General features: G+C 41.1%; 1 protein-coding gene across 2 annotated transcripts in view; it reads right to left on the minus strand.

The window, feature by feature from the left end:
* LOC119654283 (calmodulin-1) overlaps positions 1–8,081 on the minus strand; it is a 30,155-nt gene extending 22,074 nt beyond the window's left edge. The window contains exons 1-2 of one of the 2 annotated variants that reach the window (XM_038059566.1): positions 7,880–8,081; positions 7,644–7,805 (exon numbers count right to left, since the gene is read on the minus strand). The gene's annotated coding sequence lies outside the window, so the exon portion shown is untranslated. Of the gene's footprint in view, positions 1–7,454; positions 7,806–7,879 lie in introns of both variants that reach the window. The other variant, XM_038059565.1, reaches the window with a different exon arrangement.
* Between the last annotated feature and the right edge of the window lie 1,039 nt (positions 8,082–9,120).

Here is a 9,120-nt window from a genome sequence, read left to right on the forward strand (position 1 = left end):
CGCGGGCAGAGCTCCTTGGAGCGCTGCACAACTCGGGTGCCGTACTCCTTAGTTGCGGCAGAGGTGTTAGATAGGCCTTGCATCCACTGGTATGAATGCTGAGCCTGGACTCAGTATAAACCAGGACCGCTGTGCTTCCATGGCGGGGCTCTGATTGTGGTCCCAAAATCAATCCGTGTCCGAAGAGGACCGTGGGATTATGCCTACACAGCAGGTACTCACGTTAAACCCCCCCCCCCCCCCCCCCCGCCCGGACGACGCTGAGTACACCTTTTTCTCTTGTAAAAGGTGAAACGGCTTTCGTCAGCAACTTTATGCAGACGCAGGGAGCTCTTTGCAGACAACATTGTCAGAAAAGATTGAGCTCAACCGGCCGAGGGATTCGACGGCAAAGAGTTCCCTGAACTAACAACTCTCTTCCTTCCAATCCCGTTGGTGAAAGGAATCCTCTAACATGAAGGCTCCCAAAGCCAAGAGAGCGGGAGGGTTAACCCGAAGCAATGTGTCAAATGGTTTCTGACTGCAACTGAAGGCAACTGAAGCTGATCAACCCATCGGGTTTTGTGTAAAACAAGACCTTATTAAAATCGATTTACTGTCTGTCTGTCTGTCCGTCACACGCATTTTTCTCGGAGACTGTAACAATGATGGACCCTAAATTTGGTGGAAAGGTGTGAACTGTGAACGCTCACGCGTATACAGTTACGTCGAATTTAAGGGGAGATTCCCATACATGCATGGGGTGTACATTTTTTTTTCACCAAATATAGTCATCTGTGTCCGAATAGCTGAGTGATTAGAGCACAAGGCTATCGTACGGAAGGTCGCGGTTCAAATCTCACTGGTGGCAGTGGAATTTGACGTCGGATACCAGTCCACTTAGCTGTGAATGAGTACCTGAGTCAAATCAGAGTAATAATCTCGAGCGAGCGCAATGCTGACCACATTGACTCCTACAGGGTATCGTAATCCTGTAGTGTACCGTTACGGTCTTGAATGAAGTGCTCTAACACACTTCAAGGCCCTGATCCAATATGGATTGTTGCGCCAACGATTATTATTATTATTATTATAATCATGTGGGTTATCAAATGAAAGGTCTCGACTAGTACTTTCCGAAGTTGATATTAGTTTTGACATTTGTTGGAAAGGCGAGGAGTTTGGGGGTCAAAAGTGATCATTTGTTTAACGGGGCCATTCTCAGAAACTGCCTAATCGCAAAATCTGAAAAAAATCAAGAGGATGCCACTATATGGTGGCTAGGCGCCGAAATACCTTCCATACGGGGTATCGGTATAATAAAATTGCAGACGATGTTGTATTGTTCTAAGTATTTCTGTTAAGTTGTGAGTTCATACGTTTATATAATCCCCAGACAATTTAAAAAACTACACCCAGTTAACAACTGCAACGTAGCTAGAATTGATCGTTGCCCTTAAACCAATATTTTCTACTGTTTCATATTTAGTTTTCGTTTGAAGCATTAATTATAATTTTATTTAGGTTTCTGTTTGTTTGAAAACGAGTATGCTTCTTTTGAATTCGTTTTAAGTCAGCATAACTTTTCTCCTTAGGCTTTATTGGCTGAATTCATATGAAGTTTAGCTCATAAATTTTGAACAGAATTAAACGAAGGAGTGTCGCGTTTGCTCCTTGCGCTTTGGTTAAATCTTACTGGTCGTTTTGTTCCACTACGGCGCTCTATTTTTGGTGTAAGTTATGTGGCATGAAAATCAGGAGATCGCAGGATCTTCTGCCGCCAGAATCGCCGTTTCAGTTGGATGGACGCCACTAAAGTGAATTATGATTTGGTCGGTCTGGCCGAGGAGTCAGTCGTACTCGCTATCGACGTGCTGAGCGAGTGCTCTTACGCCCTGCTGAGGGATCAGTTCATCAGCAGGCCTTCAGTAAGTGAGGCAGCCAAGCTGAAACATTTCCTGACGGATCTGACGATTGGTGACGGCATGCAGTTTCGGGAGGTAATGTTCGATGTGAGCGACTGTCGGAGGGCGCATAGGCCATAGTAGCATGTGCCGACGGGGGTTCTCTGGAGGTGTTGGCCGCGACTGCGGACAAAATCCACGAGAAGCACGTGCATCCCGTCGCGGAGATGTCTATCCGAAGCGCAGCAACACATCGCCTTAGTAAGCGCAATTATCTGATAGACACGAGCGCGGAAGTCTCATTGAAATGAGCGATAGCAAACTGCACGCCCAGTACAACTTACGGCTACATGCAAGTAGACATAGGTCTTAGCATGCATAGGACTTTTTCGTTACGCTTCATTTTAACAGACACCAGTGTCCTCATTTTAGGCGCAGGCTTCCTGTGTGACTATGTGTTACTCTTTCTATCATTTTTGAAGAAAATATCGCAACATTACTGCCGAATGTAGTATATCTCAGCTAGTTAAGCATGGTGTTCAGCACAACATCAACACTACTGGCTCCCCAATCTAACATTCCAGGAGCCCACTGTTGCGTGGAAAGAGTTTGAACGGCTACTTAAGCAAGGTATATGCAGGCCTTCTAACAGCAGTTGGTCATCTTCACTCGGTGACCTTGTTAAGATTATAGACGCCTGAACGCTCACACGCAGTCAGTTTTTCGGCAATCTTTGTGGCCCAGAAGGATGACACAGCTTTTTAGAGCCTGCAGTCGGACTCCAATTATAAATTTAAGCTATTCCTCGGTTCAATTTCCTCTATCTTCTGCAAGATCTCCCAAAAAAGGGATCCGGGTCATATATTCTGGCCGCTTCCTGTAAGCAAGTGTTTCGCTCGGTATACAATCTAGCTCGGACCGAAATTCAGACAAAGAATCGGTTGGTCTCCAACAAATATTTTTGGCCGATCATGAATAAGGACGTGAATTCTTAGACCAGAGAGTGCATTGAATGCCAAAAGTGTAAAGTCACTAGACATGCTAAGAAGGAATTAGGTGCGTTTCCACACCATACATTCCAATATTATAGGCTCTTGGCGAGACTCGCCGTCCTGGTAGCAGGTCCTGCTTGGCCTTCATACAATCGTCTTCGAAAAGTTTGCTGCCAACCCTGCTGATCGGGTGTACGGCGAAAGCCTCCGATTACACGGTAACCTGGCCCTTGGCAAGAGAGACCGCATTGCTGCGCCTGCTATGGGACGCTGTTCTCAAATTAAAGCCGCCTTCGCCATTTCGTCACGCGTAGTCAGCGCCCCGATCTGGTGAGGAGGTTCGGTGTCCGCCGCTACCGTCATACGAGGGTTTCCTTAGACAGGTTGAAACCTTTCTTCTAGGAGGCAGCAGGATTAACATCAGGCAATTGTGTGGGGCACTACAGTATGACGATGCCATTTTCCCCCTTGCGCTGTGTATAGCTCGCTACGATGTTTTGGGTCATTGTCGGCCTGCCAGATCAAGATCTCATTTTTTACATGAATTAACGTCTGGCGGTCGATAACAAGGCTTTTTTAAAATTTCAACCACCTTAGAAGCATTCAGATTGACGGCAGATATATGCAAGCGAACAAAATCCTTTAATAAGAAGTAGTTCTAAAGATGCACCTTGATCGTATGTTTAACAGCGGGCTAGATAAATTGGTTCGGCGAGAAACACAATCACAAAACCTCAAAAAGGAACGTCTTCGGAAAAAATACGATATTCCAGTCGCCATGAATGCTTTTCTCTGCCCAAACGAGTCTTCAAACACTTCGACTACGCTGATGACATCTGCCCGCTCTTTAACCGAGTCATGAACCTTGGCCAAATGGCTTTGCTATTTTGTCTAAAATCTGGAATTGTAGATAGTTCAATACCAACATCAAGTTAACTTTGTTACGCGTCAATGTCTTCTCTTTGCTGTTATATGGGACCAGCACAAGGAAAGTAACCATCACTATTACTCAAAAGCTCCAGGCTTTCGTTTCCTGTCTGTCATTGGTGTACATTGAATTTAGAAAATCTGGAGCAATGACCTTAGACTGCGTACGGTCCAGTTATCTTTAGATGTGTTGTTTAAAGTTAAGAAGTGGCAGTGGACAGATCATAATTTAAGGAGGGAAAATATGGAGGACGAATGCAATGCTGGGTATGTCATGCAATGCGTAAGCAAACATTATATTTGAAATTTAATATGACTAGAATTGTAGATTAAAAACATGTCCGAACTTATTTTATTCATTAAATATGTGTTGTTAGATGTTGTTCAAACTCAAAATTAATCATAATAGGTCTCACCGGTTACGTGTAAACTAAACTTGAAAGGCGAATTTCTACGACTGCAAAGGCTGGTTCGAAAGAATGAATGGAGGTGCAACAGCTCTGCATTTCAGAGTGTAGGTGGAGCAAACCTCATCCAGGAAGCCTATGCTCCGCTGAGGAAGTTGTTCCCCTGTGAATTGGGGATTTAAAATTCACTTAAAACTTGATGTAAAAGGTGGATAAGGCTGAAAACACAGTGGAACGACGAGCAAAGTATCCAAAACAAACAAATGACGACACATGGGATGGTCGATCTTCACTCTCCGCTCGACTACGTGCGGTCCCATATATCGTCCTTTGTTTTGTTTTCGATGCTTTGCTTGCAGTTCCTCTATAGTGATGCAGTGTTTCCTATCAGCGAAATTTACGATACAGAAGACAAATATGTTTAGTGTGAACAATTCGATGAGATCCAGAAGAGGCTTCCCAAAGGTGATTCTGCGATAATAGTTGGTAATCTGAATGCCAAGGTGGGCTCTGGTAATATCTTTTTCGGACATGTGATGGTGAAACATGGTCTTGGAAACTAATAAGGTGGGAAGTTTACGGCTTTCTGCAAACTTCCATCGCCTCGTCTTTTGCGGCATATTATTTGAGTACAATTTCCCATAAGGCCAGTTGAGTTTTGAATAATCGGCACCATACATCTAATTAGCAGCAGATATATGTGTTGTCGTCTGGATATGCGAAACAAGAAGGACGCTGAATTCAATTATAGTCACTAGCCTTCTTTTGTGTATTGCGTCCATATCTACTCACAAAGCTCAATACGGGGTAATCACCATCTGTGCAGAAGAGAGACATCTTCAACAGGACGCTGAAGAAGCTGACTGCGGGAACAGGAGAGCTGATCGAAAAGCATAACGAACTGGAGGATTTTATTGCTGCTAAGAGTGGAGATGGATGTGGTGCGTTTGAGCTCCAGCAATAAATTTTAGCAAATCCATAGCGTACTTAATGACAAAAGGGAATCTCTTATTGGATTGGGTAACGAGACAAAAGCTGTTTCAAATTATTTCAGTGCCATATAACGCAAGTTTTTCGTTGGTCCAGCCAATGAAGCTATCGGGGGACTTCTCATACACAATGTCGAACAGCTTAAGAGGTAGAAGGAGCACTTTACCGTAGTTCTCAATCATATAATATCTGATGAAGTTCTATCTCTTGTGGATGGAATTGAAAGTCACCGTAGTATGCGGATGCAATCGCAGAACTGTTCCTTGCAGTCCCCTAGAGCTTCTGTAGAGTTCTTATTTCCACATATCCCTTAATCCTGATAATCCGATATCTTTCTCAGGGTGCAGAAGAGTGAGATAATCGTTAAGATTCAGAAAAAAGGCACCCATCTTGAGTACGACAATTGCATGCTTCTTGTCGTCGCAAGGATAATAGCAAAAGTAATCCCGGTAAAAGTAAAAAAAACATCAAAAACTTGATCGACAAAGATAAAGTTGTTTTCTGCTCTGCATACCCCTGCGATGGACATTATCAGCACCGTAGGAATCATTGTGGAATAGTATGCGAGATTAAAATATTCGTTTCAAATGCTCTTCATCAGAGGCAGGCAGTGCCCACTCCTCCTGTTTGCGCTACTAGGCAAATCATTGAAGGCATCGAAAAGCTTGCGTTGTTTTTGCTAACATCGAAGTCGATTTTACCCGATCCATTAAAAGCTCTATATCCGCCTCCGCTGTCTTTTCTCTAATCTGGAAATTCAGATACGTTAACACAGACATCAATTTGTGATTTTCCCCCGTCATTATATTAGGGTATTCTGGTTCGAAACAATCTCTAATGAAGAAGATCACCGAGGTACGAATCAGATACAGGCGGACGTATTGATTGGAATATGCAAATGGCAGTGGATAGACCACAATTTAAAAAAAAAGCGACAACTCCATTCGGGACCATCTTTTGGAAAAGACTCTACTATCTCAAAGTGGGAAACGAGTGAATCGCCCAGAAACACCTGGTATAAAGGAGGAGTGTAGGCTTTTCATGAAAATCTGAAAGACATTTTGGCGAACCAGCAGCGAAAGCCTGCAGGAGTGGTTGTATCAAGGTAGAATCCCCATTCCCTGAAATCAATATACGACAGTGTCCAATGGAAAAATACCTTGAATACATAAATGTACAAATTTGTCTTTGTAAGTGGGAGGGAGATACCCGTTGACTTATAAGACTAATAATTACGTGTTCGCATCGCTGAATTTAACTTAAACTTCGTGTTTGAAATAATTAAGACTTGCTTTTTCATTTATTGGTCTTGGAAATACCGATATTTCGGAAACCAATTGTTCCCTTTATCAGTGCTGCCAAGTCAGACTTGTTAGGGAACAACTGGTTCCTGAAATATCTGAGTTGTTAGCACTGATGAAGGGAACAAGTGATTCCCGAAATATCGGCACTTGCAAGACCAATAAATAACACTAACGAATAGGGAAGAAAAGCAAGTCTTAATTATTTCAAATAATTTAATCGCTAGAAATGCCGCGAAATTACACTTAATTAAACTTCGTGGTTTTCGTGAAAAGAAAATAAAAGGATTATTCCAATCCGCTTTAAGTGCAACATCAGTAATTAGAGCAGGCATTCATAGTACTTTGCCGTTAAGAGCAAAAGTTATGATGCATATATTGTCTGTAGGTATTTAAATCGCAGCCTTGTACAAGTGGATCATTTTCTACAAAGAGTCATCAATTAACTGTCCAATTAGTGTCATGTGAATCTGTTTCAGTGCGACATACAGTTCCATTTAGTGCCCTACATTCGCAAATGCCTGCTTAGCTTTTTAGTATCCATGAGATATATATTGCAGTAGTATAGAGCACCTGATAGGAATTCTAAAGATTTCCCCCTAATTTAATACTAATTACAAATAATAGTATTTTAATACTCATATGCTCTTGATTGTTAAATTATATTGTGGAAATTGATGCGTGGTTCACTGTTCACGGATCACAAAACAATTATAGCAAAATATAACGTGAATGATACTGAATTCAGGATATGATGCAAATATGAGACGAACAAACGAAGATGATATTTAAATTCAACAAAACGCCCACATGTTATTCATACTCCTTTTAATTAAAAGGTACGAATACTTAATTTATACACGTTTTCAAGGAACAACAAAGGATATGATAATCTGGCACATGAAAACAACTCAAACTCTGATTTGAAGTTAGAATATTAGCATCTGTACCTACCAACACAATAGGTATGTGCTTGCTCCGCACAGTCACGTAGTATCCTTTTTTATTTAATACGTTCCACCCCACCTAGGTATCTTCCGTGTGTATATGATTTTATCTCTAACAGGAGTAAGGCATCACTTTCATTCATTCACTCTCATTTCTGGTCGACAACACAATAACACTCATTTAACTTTAAATTACTTTTCTCCAGATATAAATATAACTCCCACACTTTGTGAAGCAGCTTTGCTTTCTTTGGAGGGTGAGACAAATCCGTTATTTTTCAGTTTTATCCCAAAGTGCAGTGGCAAAGCTTGAAAGAAAATTTGATTTGCTGGAATCCTGTCGCTATAAGTAGTGGTACTAGAAATAAAAAAAACAATATATACAATATCCTTTTGAAGTTACATTAACTTTCTGGGATGGTAGATGCCTACCTGTTGACGTTTCCAACTACTTGTTTCCAACACACGTCTTAGGGTAGGTTTGTTTATTGAGAACAATTACTGAAAGTTATTCTCTTTTCAATTTGCTATATATGCTGATGGTTTTATTCGTTTACTGCTCCTTGACGTCTGAATGTCATGCGAGAGAATGATAATGTGCTGCTGAGGCGACAGTACACAGCAATCTATTCGGCTGTAAGATGTACGCAATGCATGAGAGCGTGCACATTACTTCACATCCCTCTGGGAATGGAGACTGCGCATTGTGAATGTGTACAAGTTGCAATCTGTGATACTCTATAGTCCGTTTTGCTTTCTTAGGAACTGAACATTTTCAAGCCAATTTCTGTTAAAAAGGTTAACTTAGTTCTTCCTGAAAGCACCATATAAAAATGAGTTATCATTTCAAACTACAAAGGCACGAAGGATCAGTCCATTTAAACAGCTAGCTAACTTCCATCATGATGAACATATTTATTATTTTGGCACAATACTATAGTCCTCTAGGGCGTATGACTGAGTGAAAGTAGATACAGAAGGATGTAAACAATTACCGTATAAAACAAGCGAAACAAAGCAAGATTTTTGTATTGCAATTCCAGACTACTGTGTCCAAACTTAGAAGCTTTACTCTGCATTATTACCTCAAATTAGCCTCACGTTGAGCAGCACAAGACATAATTTTAACGAAAGAAAAGAATGATATATCCAATGCTCTGAAATAATAAAAGACTTGTTGCTTCTTTTTCGTTGGTGTGGATATTTATTCTTGCAAAAACCGATATTTCGGGAACCACTTGTTCCCTTCATCAGTGCGTAAGCATAGAATAAATATCCACACCAACGAAAAAGAAACAACAAGTTTTTTATTATTTCAGATAATTAATCGTTCGAAACACCGCATAATTACACTCAGATATCCAATGCTGCCATCCGCCGAATCAGGTCAGAAAAGGTCTGAAAGCAATTAGTTATCTACGAAGAGGCCCCTGAAATTAGGAAGAGAAGTGTAATACTTATTTTCAACAAGCTCCTCCCTATAAGATCCGTCAAAAGGATTTTCAGCCTAAAGAAAGATGTCAAAAGTGAAAAGTATCCAAGTACTATCACTAAAAAGAATTTAAATTAAGAAGGATAAAAATTTAAATGAATTAACCGTGAGAAACCGTGACTGTATTAAAATTATAACAGCTACAAATGAACCCAATCAATGGAATGAAATTGAAATGTAG

Source organism: Hermetia illucens, chromosome 4, assembly GCF_905115235.1.
Source record: "Hermetia illucens chromosome 4, iHerIll2.2.curated.20191125, whole genome shotgun sequence".
Classification (NCBI taxonomy): Eukaryota; Metazoa; Arthropoda; class Insecta; order Diptera; family Stratiomyidae; genus Hermetia; species Hermetia illucens.